This window comes from Akebia trifoliata, chromosome 6, assembly GCF_017979445.1.
Source record: "Akebia trifoliata isolate Shusen 1 chromosome 6, ASM1797944v1, whole genome shotgun sequence".
NCBI classification, from domain to species: domain Eukaryota; kingdom Viridiplantae; phylum Streptophyta; class Magnoliopsida; order Ranunculales; family Lardizabalaceae; genus Akebia; species Akebia trifoliata.
Window position 1 is genome coordinate 23,873,722 of NC_141380.1, and position 17,231 is coordinate 23,890,952.

General features: G+C 34.5%; 1 long non-coding RNA gene across 1 annotated transcript; it reads left to right on the plus strand.

Moving 5' to 3' along the window:
- The first annotated feature begins 364 nt into the window (after positions 1–364).
- On the plus strand, positions 365–7,341 carry LOC147400452 (uncharacterized). Its single transcript, XR_015179003.1, has 3 exons — positions 365–1,869; positions 6,391–6,591; positions 6,930–7,341. It is a non-coding gene; the product is annotated as an uncharacterized LOC147400452 (long non-coding RNA).
- Positions 7,342–17,231: the final 9,890 nt, after the last annotated feature.

Below are 17,231 nucleotides of genomic sequence, written 5' to 3' on the forward strand. Positions count from 1 at the left end.
GTCAGCCATGGATTCTTGCAAGAGGGGAGGCGACGGTTAGGGTCTTATGTTTAAAACACATTGCAGATTGCTGTTGAAGATGATGAACTGGGCCTATTCATGTAATTGGGCTAGGGCCGAAGTTACCCATTGTTCGTTTTAATAGTACCAATCTGCTTGGACCTGATCCGAACTGACTTTACAACCACCCAATCTTACGACCATCTAACTGTGTGTGTGTTAGATTTTTTAAAATTACAAAAATAAATTTTATTATATTTTCTTAGAATCACCTCAAATATTTTAAATTACAAAATAACCCTTACAATATAAAAATTTCAATCCTAAATCACTTTGGTTTGTTTTCTAAAATGAGTCTGGTTCTCCCATGGTCGTTCATGGGAGAGTAGTATGCAAACTACCTCTAGTGCCGTCCGATTTAGTTAATAAATATCTCAAGATAATTGCCACGTCACCTACTTACCACGCCATTCTCCCATGCACTTCAACTAAAAGTCGTGCGGCGGTGACACAGAATTTACTGTGATTCTCACAAATCTAATGTGGAGATGCATACATAACTATAGATGTTTTTACTCATATCGCAAGGAAACACCTCAATGGTTATGCGCACATCCCATGTCAGAATTGTGAGAATTGCAGTAAATGCCTTTTGTCATTCTAGATTTTTCACTAAAATAACCCAAATTATTAGGGTTTCTCTCCCAAAATCGTACTAGCAGCCAACCTTTCTTCTCTATAATGTGGATCAAGCTCTGATGAACGTAAAATCAAGCTTCAACTATAGAAACTAACGAAGCCTATGCCATTAGAAATCAAGGTTATCTCTTTCTCTATTTGGATACATGATTTGGAACAAAAACACCGTTGGTAACTTGAACTCTTCTTCTTCTTGCTATATCTGATGAACCTTTTATTTAGTTTCTCTTATTTGCTCTCTAAGTCTAGATGTTTTGAGTTTCTTTATTTGGTATTTGATAATTGGATTTTTCTTGTTCTCATGATCTTGGGTGTTTTGATTATGATTTTGAAGTTTTGGGCAGATTTAGGAGATTTTGATGCTTGGTTTTGGATTTATTCCTGAAATAGCTAATAGTAAGAGACCCATTTCTCTTTTTTACTATCTCTGGTTAACTTGTATATGTTCATGTATGGATGAGTTTAAGTTATTTCCATGGTTTGGAATTAGAATGATAAATCATGAATGTTCACGGGGAGTTTTTGTTAGGGGGTCTTGTTTTTAACTAGCTCATGTGTACTCTATTCAATTGGTTTAAATCTGTTATATACCTTCAAGTGGGCAATGTTTGGGAGGTATCTTGTGGACGTGTATCCACAAGATGTTCCCATTAAATACATAACGAAAGTTGGTACAAGCTTTAACGGTACTCAAAAGAGTAGAGATCATGCATTTCATGGTGGAATTTTTCTAATGATTCATCAAGAGAAACATATTCTATCATGTGAAACATTAGTCTTCTATTAATTATGAATATGTCATACCCATCTATATTCGAGAACTCCGTTCATTTTTTTAAAACAACTATCATTGCTCTTAGTGGAGTGTGAACCAACCAACTGTTAGCATTATCTAGACATTGTTAAGCTTCATTTTCAGAGTATGAAATTTGAGTACTTGAAGTTGACTACTTTGTAGTATTTATAAACTAAAAATAATCAGTGAAAGAAACTAGCACCAGATGTATGTGAGCTTTTTGGGTGTTCTCTCAAAAAGTAATCTTAATAAATGAAAGATTGTAAATTTTAATGATATATTTTGATGATGCAGAGTACTTTTGGACATACATGAGATCTGATTCTGAAGGGTTAGATGAGATTCACTTGCTATTGGAAGTTGGGAAACTAAAGGTACTTGGTAAAGTAGTGTTGGAAGTGGACAAAGACAAATCCAAAAACTATAGTGACACCATTTGTGATTAGAATCATTTAGAATTTAGCTCTTGCTTTTCTGCAAATTTAAATGTTCCTGTTTGACAACATCATAATTCCACCTGAATGTAAATAAATGCAAAGATGTGCATAGCTAGAATATGCTTTTTTGTTATATTATATGACAGTTAGTTCATATATAGTTTGGGAACCCAGGTACCCTCAAAATGTATTTCCTCTGTAAATATATACTAATATTGTATAAAGAGGCAATGATAAGAATGTGTCTCCATGTGACTTGCTTTAATGGAGATTTTGAATGACAAATTGGCAATTTGCAAAAATTATAAAGTGAACGGTAGGAAAAATAGAATATATTGATAGAAAAAATAAGTAACAATTAATGAATCTAAAGTGTCATACTTTAACCAATTTTAGATGATATAAAGATGTCTTTCTCTCAAAACTATATAACATAGATAATCCATATGAAACCTTTTAGAAAGAAAAATTTATTTCTGGACTTCCCTAATTATTTGCAGAAAAAATTAAAGAATCTCTTGTAATAATCCATAGAGTATTTGATTATGATCGATTTACCATAGGAAAAATAATCCAACACGTAAGTATGACAGGATTAAAACTATGTAACGCTATGAAATTACAAAAGAATCTCAAAAATCAAAAATTAAAATCTAAAAAAGAATTTGGAGATTTTTGTTACCAATTTGGATTCGATCTTATAGTAACTCCTTCTAGAAGACAACATAAGTCTGACAAAACATATACTAAAAGAAAAACCTTTAGAAAAACAACAACCAATAATACCTCCTATTATCAAAATCACTATAGAAATCCTTTTTCAAAAGGAAAGTTCTAAAATAAAAGAACTCAACAATCAAATGAAAAATCCAAAAATTGTTACAAATATGGTCAACCAGGACACTTTACAAATAAATTTCATTTCAAAACATTCAAAAAGAAAGTCAATAAGATCTAACTATCTGACCAATCAAAAATGAAGAACCAAACCAAACTTTTTCAGATTCTTCACTTTGTGCTTGTCCTTGGCATTTTAAAAATAAAAATTCAAATTGTTCAAATCTTGAAATCAATGTTTTGACAACAAACGAAGAACTAATGCTAGAATTAATCGATAAAATAGATGACCCTCAAGCCAAAAATACCTATCTTAAACAAATACTAAAAAATTCTAACTCATTTGGATAAAAAATAACCCATGTGCACCACTTTCCATATATACCCTTCCCCTGACCTTAAATTCCAAATACCTCACCCATAAGTCTCATGTCATTCTCCACTATTTCACACTTTCACCCCATCTTACCCCTAAAAGTCACCTCAAGGTCTTATAAAAATCCCCTATTTCTCACAAACCTCCAAGACTTGAACCCCCTATCAAGTCCCAACTCTCCCATCACTTAACTTTTTGGGAATCTTAGGATTGTTAGGAAATTATAGTTGGATTTATCATTGAGGTGTCGTGTATATAAAAATCCTCATAGTTACCAAAGTGATTACCCTACGTGAACTCATTCTGCTAGGTATGGTATCTAAGGAAAGTCAATTATCTATGTGGTATGGTTGGTTGAACGAACTAAGTGTCAGTATAAAATAAGAATTTTGAGAATTATGCATATTGGCCTGTCGTAGCATGGAAGATGAACAGACTCGGACAACACTCGGGAGAATGACTATAATTATCACGTAGGACACACAGGATTCATGATTTTCTCCTAAACTCGATGACGATGTAAATCTGCTTGAAGTTTTGTATCTATTTTAACATACACTATGGACTCTCATAGAAAACATGGAGGAATTCATACAGTACTTTATGGGTTCTATAGACTAGATAGACCGTAACTATTTCAAATGAATAATTTGAGCTTCCAACCTAATTCTATGAAATCAGAATCAACCAGTTTAACCCCAGATGAGAGACGATGCACAATGTGAAGCAAGGGCACCTTAAATTACCTCTTCATCTAGAATAGACATAGTCTATCCTTTTAGTACATCGGGACAGGATCTCGCTTAGGCATCGACCTTGATAAAAAATTACAATTGGGACAACTCAAACTAATTTTACTTATTGAGTTTGAAAGAACTTAAAAGTCAAGTCTAACCAGATTTTAATTAATTTTTGACTGTGAATTTAATTCTCCCCAAAAGGGTAAGAAATCGGTGATGAAATCTAATTCTTATCTTATAGTGTCATCCTCATAAGGGTGACTTTTTTAACTAAGTGTAATCCAACGTGTGCACATAATTACCTAAAATCGATATAGGATCCCACTGACAAGAATAACATAGGGGCTTCGAATCTTATCTCTCATATTAGACAGGGGATGAACGAGTTGAGTTGACTTTGGCTGTTGACACCAATTTCAGTGTATGAACCTGATGGATCGAGATAGTTACGTTTCACTGTCTTCCTTCCCTAAATCTATTACAATCCGAACCTTCTCGGATTAATAAAATAAGCTTTAAGCTTTAAACTTTGAACTTTATAAAATTAAAACCTACTACAAGTTTAATCTAAAAAGAAAAGAAAAATTGTTTTTTTTTGTCAAAGAACCAATTCTGGATGGTAGAATAAATTCTTTAACCATGTCGCTCCTTGTCAAATCGTTTAGCTGAAAATAGAAAACAAATCCAAGTAAATTTTTTTAAAAAAAACCACTATTTCATTCAATTCTTGGAATCTGCAAAATTTCACTGTAAAACCCCAAAATGCGAATATCAAGGTTTAACCATGCCACCTAGGTTGACCAATGCGTCGTTGTGAAATTTTAACAAAAAAAATATTAGGGTTTTGCTTGCATGTAATTAAAAAATCCAATGATTTTTTTTTTCGAATTTTCTAGAAAATAAAATTTTGATTCGTAGAAATCCTAATTGGAATTTTGTTAAAAAAATATTGGATCAAACTATCGTCCCTGACAGTTGCACTAATTTTTTTGTGTGCAAATTATCAATAAAATAATAAATAAAATAAATCTTGGCAAGCAAAGATTGATCCACAAAGACAATGTTGATTCGACAATTCTTTTTAACTCAAAATCAACTAAGATTGAAAGCAACTAAATTAAAATAGTTTTAGGAAAGAGTATCACTAATTAACTAAAAGAAAAATAAGAGATAAAAATGCAATGTAAATCCTAGATCGGTCAAATCCACTGAAGTAAAGCTTAGATTAATTTTTCTTTTACTTGTCTCTATCCTCTCAACAAAACTAATATCGATGGATCAAAATATCGAGCGGTTAAATCCAAAATAAAATCTTAATATTTGTAAATAAATTGATAAGATGAAATTAAAGGATTTATATTTGATGTTCTTGGTAAAACATGGTTTAGCTTGAACTTATCTAAGAGTAAACCATCAGAATTAGGAAATCAAATACTCAACCCAATTATCCATACTTAAGAATTCTCGCAATGAAAACTATGAAGCATAAGATAAACAGAAAATTAACTATGAGAGAAAATATTACTTCGGCTTTATTGACATCTCTAATGGAGGGTCTAGTCGATGATTATCGCAAGAAATAACAAATAAGAAAATAAAATAGAGATGAGAGATTAGAAAAATAAAAGGTTTTTTTCATTGATATTGAGTCTGAATATTAACTGGATCATTCTTCATTATAAAGCTTCAAATTAAAAACCCAAATTAAACTAAAATTAAAACTAAAAGAATAGAAGAAAACTAAAGAAGATTATCTCAGAAGAGATGAGATGAGCAAATTTGACTCTAGTCTGGTCTCTTATTTATAGAGATCAGATTATGATTCCTTTAGAATTCAGAACACTTTCGTATTTTACAAGGATTCTAAACCCTACCTCGTTAGGTTATAAATCATGCCATCTTACTAGTATACAAATTTTGAGGTATATGTTGTTGATGTCACCTCACCGCGGTGCCTGTGGGGCCAATGGACCTAGATCTTGGTCTACAACCTTGTCTTGGGTCCTAAATTGCAATGAATGCTTTAGATTTTTTTTAATTTGTCTTCAAAAATTTCTGATTTTTCCTATAACATGAAAATAATTGTAATTAATTCCAAAATACATCATTTAATTAAAATTAGTAATTATTATGGACTAACAGTGAATTATATCTAATTAAAGGATTTAATAAGATTTTATTCATTAAATTTATGAAATTAGGGCTATAAGACCCTGATCACCCACCTAAGCCCATTTTTAGGATTGTGATGGTAAATGAGTATCTAGGGTAAGAAAAAGATGTAGATGTTGTTGGCCTAGTGAGAGAAGGTGACTTCAAGACCTGGTTTTGAGAGGCGTCCATTTGATGCATTATGCCTGCTATCATTATTTGAGTTACCAAGATTGTACGTGTCCTGATCCAAGAGCATGCGGTCAAAATATATATATTTTGTTCTTCTATCTCATTACATTGTTAGTTTTAATTTATAGTTGTCCTTACTATCTTTATATTTTTCGATCTCAGGCTGATGATCTTCGTTGCCTTCAAGAGGGCTATGATGTTATCGAGGCACAAGTTTGTTCGATCTGTGTAGATAGAGAACTGGTGAAAGGCGTCCCAAGCCGAGGTAGAATTTTAGGTTGCTCGCATTGAGGAGCAGGCAACTTGCATCTGTGAGCTGGAACTAGAGATGGCCATGCGAAGTCTCATTTGCAGGCTGAGATCGTATGTCTCCTTACCCTTATCTTGTGTAAATTATAATTGTTCTTTCTATGGTTGTTTCAAGACTATCATCATCATCAGGATGGTACGAGCACTTCTCCCTGTCCTCTTATACCTCATCGAGTAAGAAAGTTCTTGAGTTATTTCATTTCATAGTCTATACATATATTTGTCTATGCTTGACTTGTTTTTTTTCTTAGGCCTTTGCTTTTGCTAAATCTTTTATTCCGGGTATCGATTTTTTTTGCGAGGACTACTGAACATGATGTTGTTTTGGAAGTTGAGCTTTTTTTTACTAATTCGGAGGGACAGTTGCTGATGTGTGGCTTTCCCTCCTCTAGTGTTTTCAGATCTGGTACGGTAGTCGGCTCGTCCTCGGGAGCAGTCCTTAAGATTTAAAGTGTTAGAGATGAGATTGGGCCCACCTAGACAGATGCTTGACATACCTTGCATAGACATTTATTTTGTATCATTGATTGATGTTTATAAAACATTCTGCATCATTTGTGTTGACATGTATTTTTTTGAACATGCTTGATGTATTTATTACCCATTTTATATACATATTTAGCGTTATGACATTCTTGACTATGCTGGATGATCGTGAGCCTCCAAAAGGTCATGAATTTGTGGTTGGGGTCTCTAAAGAACTTTTTATGGGTGATTTGAATAGATTTTGCAGTGGTGGGTCTCAAAAGGCCCAATGTATGTGTGTGTGTGTGTGAGGAGAGATAGAGTGTGTGTGTGTGTGTGAGGAACGAGGCTTCAAAAGAGCCTAAGTTGAATGTCATGGAGCTCAAAGGTTTAAGGTGAGTGAAGCATGGCTTCGAAGAGCCATTGTGGGATACAAGGACTGATTTGTGAGTGTGATTAGGCCTCTGTCCTTGGAAACGAGTATCATAGTTACCCTTGGCTCACAAATGGCCCCAAAACATGAGGTGGTGAAAAACCCAAGCCCTAAAGGCTTAAACATGTTGGTCCAGGCTTGTAACACGGATCGCTTTCAATCTATTTCATTCATTCTTTAAGCACAGATGACTTTTAAAATATTTTATTCGTATTACGAGTACGGTTAAGCCTTCCTATTGATCCATGCTTGGACAATAGACCAATACGATTCCTATTCTTTCTTAAAGTTGCTATAGATCTGGTTTTGCCAAAAAAAATTCACGATTTTTGGGTCCCCACTTCTTATTGTTTTTGCAGATTTGTATCTTCATGTCTCAAGGAATCTTCCCCTGCTATATGGAGGTGGTACCTATTTTTTCCAACTTGAAAAAGTATAGTTTTATGGACCATTTTTTGAAAAGTTGGGTAGAGTATATGAACTATGAAGAAAAAACTAAATGGGGTTTAAACAAGTTAAGGTTTACTCTATCTTTACCTAAGGTCCCATTATAATAGAACTTGATAGGGCAATGATGGGGTGTTGGGTAATCAATCTCAATTTCTTTCATTTTGAGAAGCATGAGATGACTCCCACCATATAAGAATTTGAGGTGCTCTAGGGGCTTGGTATATCGAGTGTGGTGGTGCTTCCACCCATAGATAGTTATCGGGGCGAGACCTCCAAATTCTTGGGCATAAATCGAAAGTTCTTGAAGATCCCAAATGGCAAGTCAATCTTGAAAACAATGTTCAAATCTTTCTAGATTGAATGTCTCTCGGATCAATCGAGACTATTGGTTCGGTTTAATGTTCTCACTTGGATAGTTATTAGTCAAATCTTATTTCTGGGGGGTGGAGACATCAATGGACCTCTCCCTTATCCATATGATTTAACAACTCCGCAAGGGACGTTGATTGGCTCCCATGCTCTTGAGTGAGATGTTTCAATCTCTTACGGTGTGCTCAATCGGACATGAGCAGATTTTTCATGGGTGTGTCCCACTTTTACAAGTAAAACCAATTTAATCCTAAGTTCAAACTTTGAATTACTTTTCAAATTTCGAGTTATGAGTTTAGAACGTTTCCATTTTCCTTGTAGCTTTGGTTTATGGATCACATGGCCTCGATCGAAGCGGTCAATCGTCCGTTTTATGTTAATGTTGATATCATATTTATGATGTTGAAGTGAGAAGTCCCTATATTCCTAGGTGGAAAAGAGGAATAGTATGCCTTCATTTGTAATATTAATGATAATATAGTGAGATAGGTTGATCTTCATGAGGATACCATTACACGCTACTTTGGGTTCTTCAATAGTTTGATTATGATCAAGAGGTAATCATTCCTAAAAACTTTGACAAATTGGTCAGCCCTTTTTCTTCGTCTTCTACTACATTTTTTAGTCAACTCGTGAAAGAATGGGGGTGAGTTCAGGTTTTGAGTCAATCAATTTTTGTGGCAAATTTATTCCTATCATACATTCAATAGATTCGAGATCTCATCTCTGGACGGCAATCTATGTCAACAGTGCCACGAGTATGTAATTGTGTTTTTTTGTTCTTTGATTATCGAGATTGAGTAGAGGAGACCCAAGTCGATCATCGTCGAATTTAGGCTATTTGACTTAAATCCGATAAAAGGATGCAAAAATAGATCACTCGATTGGCGTTGAAGCTTGCACTCTTATCTAGTGATACTGGTGAAGTAACTAGGCTTTGAACTAAGGTTATTGATTTAAGAGAGGGGCTTGCCTAGAGTCCCCATCTTAATGACTTCGTAGCATATTTGGTGAACGTGATGCTTTGGATGCTGAGAGAGCGATGATTGGTCAAACTGCTTGCATTTGTGCCTTAGGGAAGTGATTTGACTCCTTTTTTTTTATTTCTTATCACGATTTTGACGGGTTGTGGATTGTACTTCTGTCCTTTCTGTATTTTCTTTTCATTATCTGAATAAAATGCAAAACATGTAAGCTATAAAAAATAAGTTTTATATTTACTTGGCCTCAGGCATATATATTGCTTTGAAAACATGAAGTTTTGTTGAATAAGTTTTACATTTTTCATCATTGGCCCAAATAGTATTTTTGAAAATGTTGGGATTTTCATGAATTTTCTTTATTAAATGAGTATGATAGATTCAGAGTTTGCAAAACCTTTTAATTGTTACAATCTTGGTATTTTTACCAACCATAGAGGATATAAATGTCGATTGCCCTTTTATTTCCTTTAGAATCATACACAATTTCTTGGTACTGGAAAGAAATTGTTTGTTTGAGACTTGGGATTTTGCAAAATTTTTGCCATTCACAATTTATACTCTTGCAAGCCAAGAGTTTATATATATATTTTCTCATATTTCCCCTAGTGCCAATTATAATTTTCATTAGACTTGATTTCCACATTTTTGTACATCAACGCCCTTTCGAGTTTTTGTAGTGCCGATGGTTTTGATCGTGCCATAATCTGATTCTTTTTACTCACAGTGCCCTTGTGGATTTTTATTATGACCTTTTAGACCACGTTCGTATTTTTTTTATTTTTTCTGCTATAATTCATGCTCTCGAAATCCTTGTGTCTCTTTGGTTTGGTAACTTAAGTTGAGCAACAAGATCAGCAATTTTATTTTTATAGTAGTGCCCTTTCTTAAGTAATTGATTTGGATTACCCTCTCGAGTTTTTCAACAACTTCTCATGATTCGATAACTCAAGTTGTGATGTAAGATCAATGAATTTACGCTTCAAGATATAATTTTTTTCAAATATCCAATATATATTCTTCTCTCAAACTTTCCAACGACTAATAAGACTTGAGATCCGAATTGAACAGTAAGATCGATGTTATCTTCGTGTTTTACTACCACCACTATCATTATGCTGCCTTGAACCATTTCTTAATTTGAAAGGACTTCAAGTGAGTGTAGACACCCCATTTTTGCACTCACCTGATTAATTAACTCGTCAACCCGATTGCAATGATTCCCAATGATGGATGTTTATTCCATTGCTTTATTTTGTTCCCAGATATGTTTCAGAAATCCGGATGAGGTATCTCGAATTGACAAAATCATAGAAACTACGCTACGCTAGGAAAATATGACCTCAGAAACATAAAAATGATCATTTTTCAAACAAAAAGAAGTTTCACGATAAAAATCACTAAAAATTGATCAAATTACCAAAATACCCCTAACATCAAAACAACCCTAAAGCCTACGTTACGATTAGGAAAACTCATTCAAATACATAAAATAACAAATCGAAACCAAATAAATCATTTCGAAATTTTTGACATAATTCGATAAAATTACGAAAATGCCCCTCATAAAGTTCACAACCATTTCACATAAAAAATTTCATAAATGACACAAACCAATATTTCCATTGAATTCCTTATGAAAAATCGATTCTAAAACATCCTAGAACATTAAAAAATGACTTAAAACGTAAAAAATCCTCTCCGAGGGTAAAATGGTAATTTCACAATTTTCATTATTAAAAATTTCAAAATTAATAAATAAAATATTAAATAATTAAAGTGAAACATTAATGAAAATAATTTAAAATTTTGAATCAAAGAAATGGATCAATCAGGCTCTCAGGTAAAATTGTTGAGAGTTGCCAATATATTTATTCAAGGACCCCTTCCATTTGGGGGTTCAAAGAATTAAAGATATAATAAAGGGGGGTTCTACAAAAAATTAAAGTCAACCAAGAAAGACTAAATTCAAGGTATTAAAAGTCAATAAGTAAGACTAAATTCAAAATTAAAATCAATTAAGCAAGACTAAAGTCAAAATCTTAAAGTCAATCAAATAAGACTAAAGTCAAGGTATTAAAGTCAATCAAATAAGACCAAAAGTCAAAACCCTAATAGAGTTCTAATTAAATAATAATTCTACCTAAAAGAATTCTAACTAAAATGTAACTTTACCTAAAACAGTTCTAACTAAAATATAACTCTACCTAATAGAGTTCTAACTAAAATACAACTCTAACTAAAAGAATTATAATCAAACACTAATTCTATCTAAATCAACCCTTAAAAAAATCTATAAATAGGGGTCCTCACACCCTATTTTCGTATCAAATCATAAACTCTAAGAGAAGTAGGTCAAAAAGCCTCCCTAGCATCCCACAAACCCTAATTTTGAAGCCCAACTCCTTACCTAACACCCATACTTCAATTTTAGCTTGAAAAACACGTAGAAACCCTTCAAAAACACCTCAAAATCCATAACGAATTCGAAGAATCCAAATCTAAGAAAGAGATACCTTGCCTCGGAGATCAGAAATCAAATCCGGAGACAAAACGAAGCAAGGAGTATGGTGCAAGGAGTAGTTTTTGTCAGATCTGAGGGAACAAGATCTTTGCGTATCAAAGGTAAAATTTCTGTTATTTTTCTATCTAGGTTTTATTATTAGCAATGTAATCTTATTTGAGATAAGTAGAGACCGACATTGACCGGGCAGGGTTGGTGCCTAACACCTTCCAACCCTGTAATGTGATTCGCGGATTCAGTTTTTTCTTTAGTAGATTAGTTTTTTATCCGTTTAGAGTCATTATTCGGTTCCTAAACCGTAATAACTAGGTGGTGACTCCCAAACCTCAAGGGTCAAAAGTGGATTCGCGCATCCCGCGGATCGAGGGCACTTTTAGTGACGACTCCACTGGGGACATTGAGGATTAGACTTGAAAAACCCCAAGTATGGGAACATTGCCAACAACCTAGTTTTATTTTATTTTATTTAAATTTTAGTTAGTTTCTTTTTCTTGTTTGTTTATCGATTTTTATTTATTTATTATGTTTATTGGTCCAATCATTAATTTCGATTCAATTTTGGGTATGTTAATCTGGCATATTATTATTTTTATATAGTTTAATCGAGAGTCACTTAGGGTGACTTTAAATAATATCAAATTTCAAAGGACAATTTTGTTGAGGATGGAATAATGAAGCGAAAAGGATTTTTTTAAAGTCATTATTCCTTTTAAGGTATGTCGATCCGGTTTCTGATAACAAAAGATTTTTATAAAAAAAAAAGAAGAAACATGTTTGATATGTCGTTTGATAACGTTTTCTTTTTTGAAAGAAAAAAAAAAAGAAATTTTTTGTTTTTATTAGTTGTTTTTCGCTTATTACTTAGGTGTTCATTATTTTAGACATGTTGCCCATTGGCAGCATATAGAAAGAAATAAAAAAGAAAAAAGAAAAAATTTTGACATGTTTTTATGGTTCTGTCAACAGCAATAACAAGCTGTTTGCGTGCTGTGCCGTGAGTAATATTGCTTTTGTTTTTGTCTCACACCCCCTTGACAGCAACAACATTGATGTGTGAGTGGTGTGTCATACATAAAATAAGTATTTTTGTCTTTTTGCACACCATCTTCTTTAAAGGATCCACCCTGTTTCAGCATCATTTAACAGAGAGGCCGAACATGTCTCTCTGTTCGATCGGCTGAAATCTCAGCCTGATCGTTTGTAACTCTTGATAGAAATCGTTGATTTTTTCTTGATTCCGAGTTTAGAACCAAAATTCCTTTCGAAATCGACTCAGATTAAGTGATTTCTTTGAGAGAAGATTGATCTCTTTTCCTTCAACCAAAGAGAAATTCGGAGTTTGTTGGTTTCGAGACATTTAAAGATTCAAAGATTCGACGGAGGGATGGTCGAAATACGGACCATAAATCGGTTCCTTTTCATACCTTAGCAAAAAAAAACCAGGAATTGTTGCTTTTGGTGTCCATTCAGCCTTCATCTTTGGCACGCTTGTTGCATCTTCTCTAGCTTATTCGACCGAGTAAGGGAATCCAATGGTTTCCTAAGAGGGGATTCATGATCGAGGTGTTCGTTTGAAAGTTTTTTTTTCTTTTTCTTTCCTTCTCCTTTCTCTTTCGATTTTTTTTACCCAATTTGAAATTGGTGAACCTTTTCTATGCATCTAGAATAGCGGCTGTTTCTAATTTTTTTTTTAAGATCTAAATTTCGACAATCTAAGTTTTGAAACTTTAGAAAAGCATTAATTCTTGTCTCGGTTTTTTTTCCTGCACGGTTCAAGAACACTGACTACACTAAACCGATTTAGGAGATTCGGTTCTTAGTCTCCCATCATTGAAGAGAGTTCTGCGAGCACTAGTGATGGACCGTAGATCAGTGTAATCGAAATAAGAACGACGACACCTAATTCAAAGGGGTACAGTGGGATTGAATCTCAGATTCATACGATTTAAATCGGTTTGATCCCAACCATGAAGAAACTAATGATTTGGTTGAGTTTGTTAATCGGAAATTTGGATTTATATAAAAATAAATAAATGAATAGAAATTCTACTGGCACACCAATTTTTATCTATGGCATTGGAACTCTACTTTGCTTAAAAAAAAGGAAACATAGTCGGTATGGCAATAGAATATGTATTTATTTATTATTATTATTTTTTAATTTTGTTTTATCAGTAATAGTCTCTTAAAAAGGATTTTTTTTTGTTTTGTTTGTTTTTGTAATCGATTTTCTTATAAAAAAAAAGAGTTTTTTTTTTTTTTGCGTTGCTTGGCAAAATAGAAATCAACCTGTTTTTTTTTTTTTATTTAAAAGGGGGTTATCCTCTCCCATTTCCTTATATTAGTCTATCATCAATCCAATGTTCTTTGAGAATCTCGTTTCGCGTAGGTCACCCAAAATAATCTCGATGGGACCATATAAAAAATAATATATTTTGGCTTGGACTTGAAACTATGTGCTTAATGATTGGATCCAATTATTATTCTTTGTGTTAATTGCACTTCTAACAGGCCATAACATTGATTAAAATGCATGTTTGATTTTGATATTAATATTGATGTGAGGGGGTGTGGTTGGATTATCATGTAATATCAATGATATGATTGGGCCCATGGGCCGATTGTTTAAAAAAGGCCCTGGGCACACCCCACCCTATTTTGCACACACCACATGCACGTTTACTATTTTGCACACTTACACGTCCTATATAGCTAACGTGGCATTAGTGCATGGCCCGGTCTCTTCGGAGATGCGACGTCATTCATGAAAATCACAACTCCAGTGATGTACCTTAGGGTATATCAAACAGGGGCATCAATACCGTCTGATTAGGTGATTCTGAGAGATATATTGATGCACTCAGGCTGGAGCGACCTGAGCCTTTTACCTATTGTGAGCCACACAGTCACATGTCCCGATTGCAAACATAGTACTAGTACGTGGTCGGTCCCCTCGTGGGATGCCAAACTATTTATGAAAGCTACAACTCTTGATTCGTACCTATAGGTATGTAAAAGATAATCTAAGTATATCAATTGCACTTCTTGGTCAAAATCAGTGCCTAAGCGAGATCTTGCCCCGCTGTACCCTACTGTACGAGGGGGATAGACTACGTCTATTCTAGACGAGAGGTATTTAAGTGGGCCCTTGCTCAGCATTGTACGCCACCTCTCAACTGGAGATCAAACTGGCTGTTTTTGACTTCAGAGAAGTGAGTTGAGGTTTTAGATTATCACCTATACAGTATATCAAACCAAGTCACCACGTATCGAAAAGTATATAGGTATGCTTGGGCAAGGGTGGCTAGATAAAAATGCATTGCACGTAGTAAGCTTAGAGTCTAGAAACCTTCCCTGTAGGTCACGACTCGAACTTATCGTGGGTGTTCCCGGGTTGTTTATTGAATAGAACCTTTTGATTGATGAATGTATGTGAATGATGTGAATGATGAGATCAGAGTGTATGATTGTCCTCAAGAATAAAAAATGTTATTTTTGAAAATTAAAATGGGTGCACCGACCCAATAAAGAATCCATTCTTTTACAATAATGACCCAGTCCATCTCGATCCAACAATCATGATAGGCCGGGCCATTTAAATCAAAATGGAAATCAAATTTTCAGAAGAAGAAAAATAGTTTATAGGAGGAGAATATTTTTCAGAAAAGAATGTTTTCCAAAAGAAGTATTCTCTAAAAAAAATGTTTTCCAAGAAAAAATATTTTCAAAAAATGTTGATATTTTACATGGACCTTGGAAGAGTACTAAAATACCCTTTTGTGTCAAACCAGGATGCTAGTCACAGGCGATAACCCAATCGATCAGTTAGTCAAAACAACCGTCATAGGAATGCACCCTGTAGAGAAGATCAATTTTGGGAGATTCATGTTGAGGAGTGCTCTTTACTTCCATGAGTTTGAAATAGACTGTAACCTCTTATGTGCTATGGCTAAGCGATGGAACCCTTATCTTCATATATTCCATATGGGGTATATGCACTTGTGCCCCACTCACGAGGATTATTGTGGCATCATGAGGATATCCACTTCAGGACCTCTAGTCAGGCCCTCATTAAAGACCGAATATTCTGGTGACCTTGCCACATGACTGAACATTTCCAAGGAAGAAGCCAAGGCCCTAGTTCATGACGGGAGATTGGATTTAATACCTTTATTGGGCCCGGATCGCTCCCGCAGTCATCTATCAATGTAAAACCCGAAGCCTGGCGAGCCACTAGAGACTATCGATTATGCCTAGGAATCCTAGCCCAATACATACTGACCTCTAATAGTAATGGCCAAACTATCCTTGAGTCCTTAATAGATATAGCCTCTCAACTCTCAAGGAAAGCCAACCCGGTACATTTCATCTTAGTTGAAACTTTCTCAGGTTTAGATGCCATAAAGAATGGCGAACGGGAAAGCTTCAAAGGAAGCCCCTACTTACTCTATATGTGGCTTTGTGATCATTTTAAAATCGTAGATGTTCCCTCAAACCTCGAATATGGGCCAGAACACTTTTCCAAAAGAAACCTGTTAGGCGTCACAACTCAGTCAAAGCTTGGAGCAAATGGTTAGATTCTCGCCTTACCTGTCATATCGGTTTTAAGTGCCCTTGGTGGATGACTGATCCCCCTGTTCTAGGAACCAAAGGATCCTACTATGTCTGTCTGATTGGTTTAGAAGAAACATCTTTTTACCATCCTAATCTGATCCCAGAACAGTACGACGTACCTGTAGAGTTATCTTTACCTCAGCACAAAGCTTTCTTTTCCCCCGAGCCTTTAACTGAAAAGTTAGTACACCTCATTGAGAAAGCTGGGAACAAGCGCACCTTAGGGTATCCAGACGGACCAGCAGAATTCAACGAGCCAGTTGTTAGAACAAAGAGAGTCAAGCCTGACAACAATCCTGAGGACCATCAAGACAAAGCCAAGCGTCCATGTAAAAATAGTTCACGTCAAATTTGTTAAAAGTTGTTTTTAATAAGAACATCTCTTTGTCAATCATTGTCAATAAAACTATTTTTCTTTTGAATAAATATTTATTTCCCTTTTGAATATTCATTGTACGAATGGATTAATTAATGAATTGGTGCACAAACCTTAATAAAATGATTCCTTAAAATGTTATCAAGGGGGTTATACTGAAATTGACTAAATCTACCTTTGATGGGGTCATATAGGATTATCATTGCGCCCAAACTTAAGTGTCCACCTCCTAGTTAGAGTCGTAAGTTCAGTCGGTTAGAGCGAGCCACAGTACCAAGTCAACAAGTAGAGATGGCGTCAGAATCTGAGCTCACAGAGATCCGTAAGATCTTGGCAGCCTTTGCCAATGATATCAACAATATAAAAGGCAAAGTGGAAGTGTTAGAATAGACCTCGAAATCGACGAGAAATCCTCTAGATGACCCAAAGGGAAAAAAGGTAGAAGAGAAACCTCCACGTGAAGTCTTCGAACTCAACAGAGAT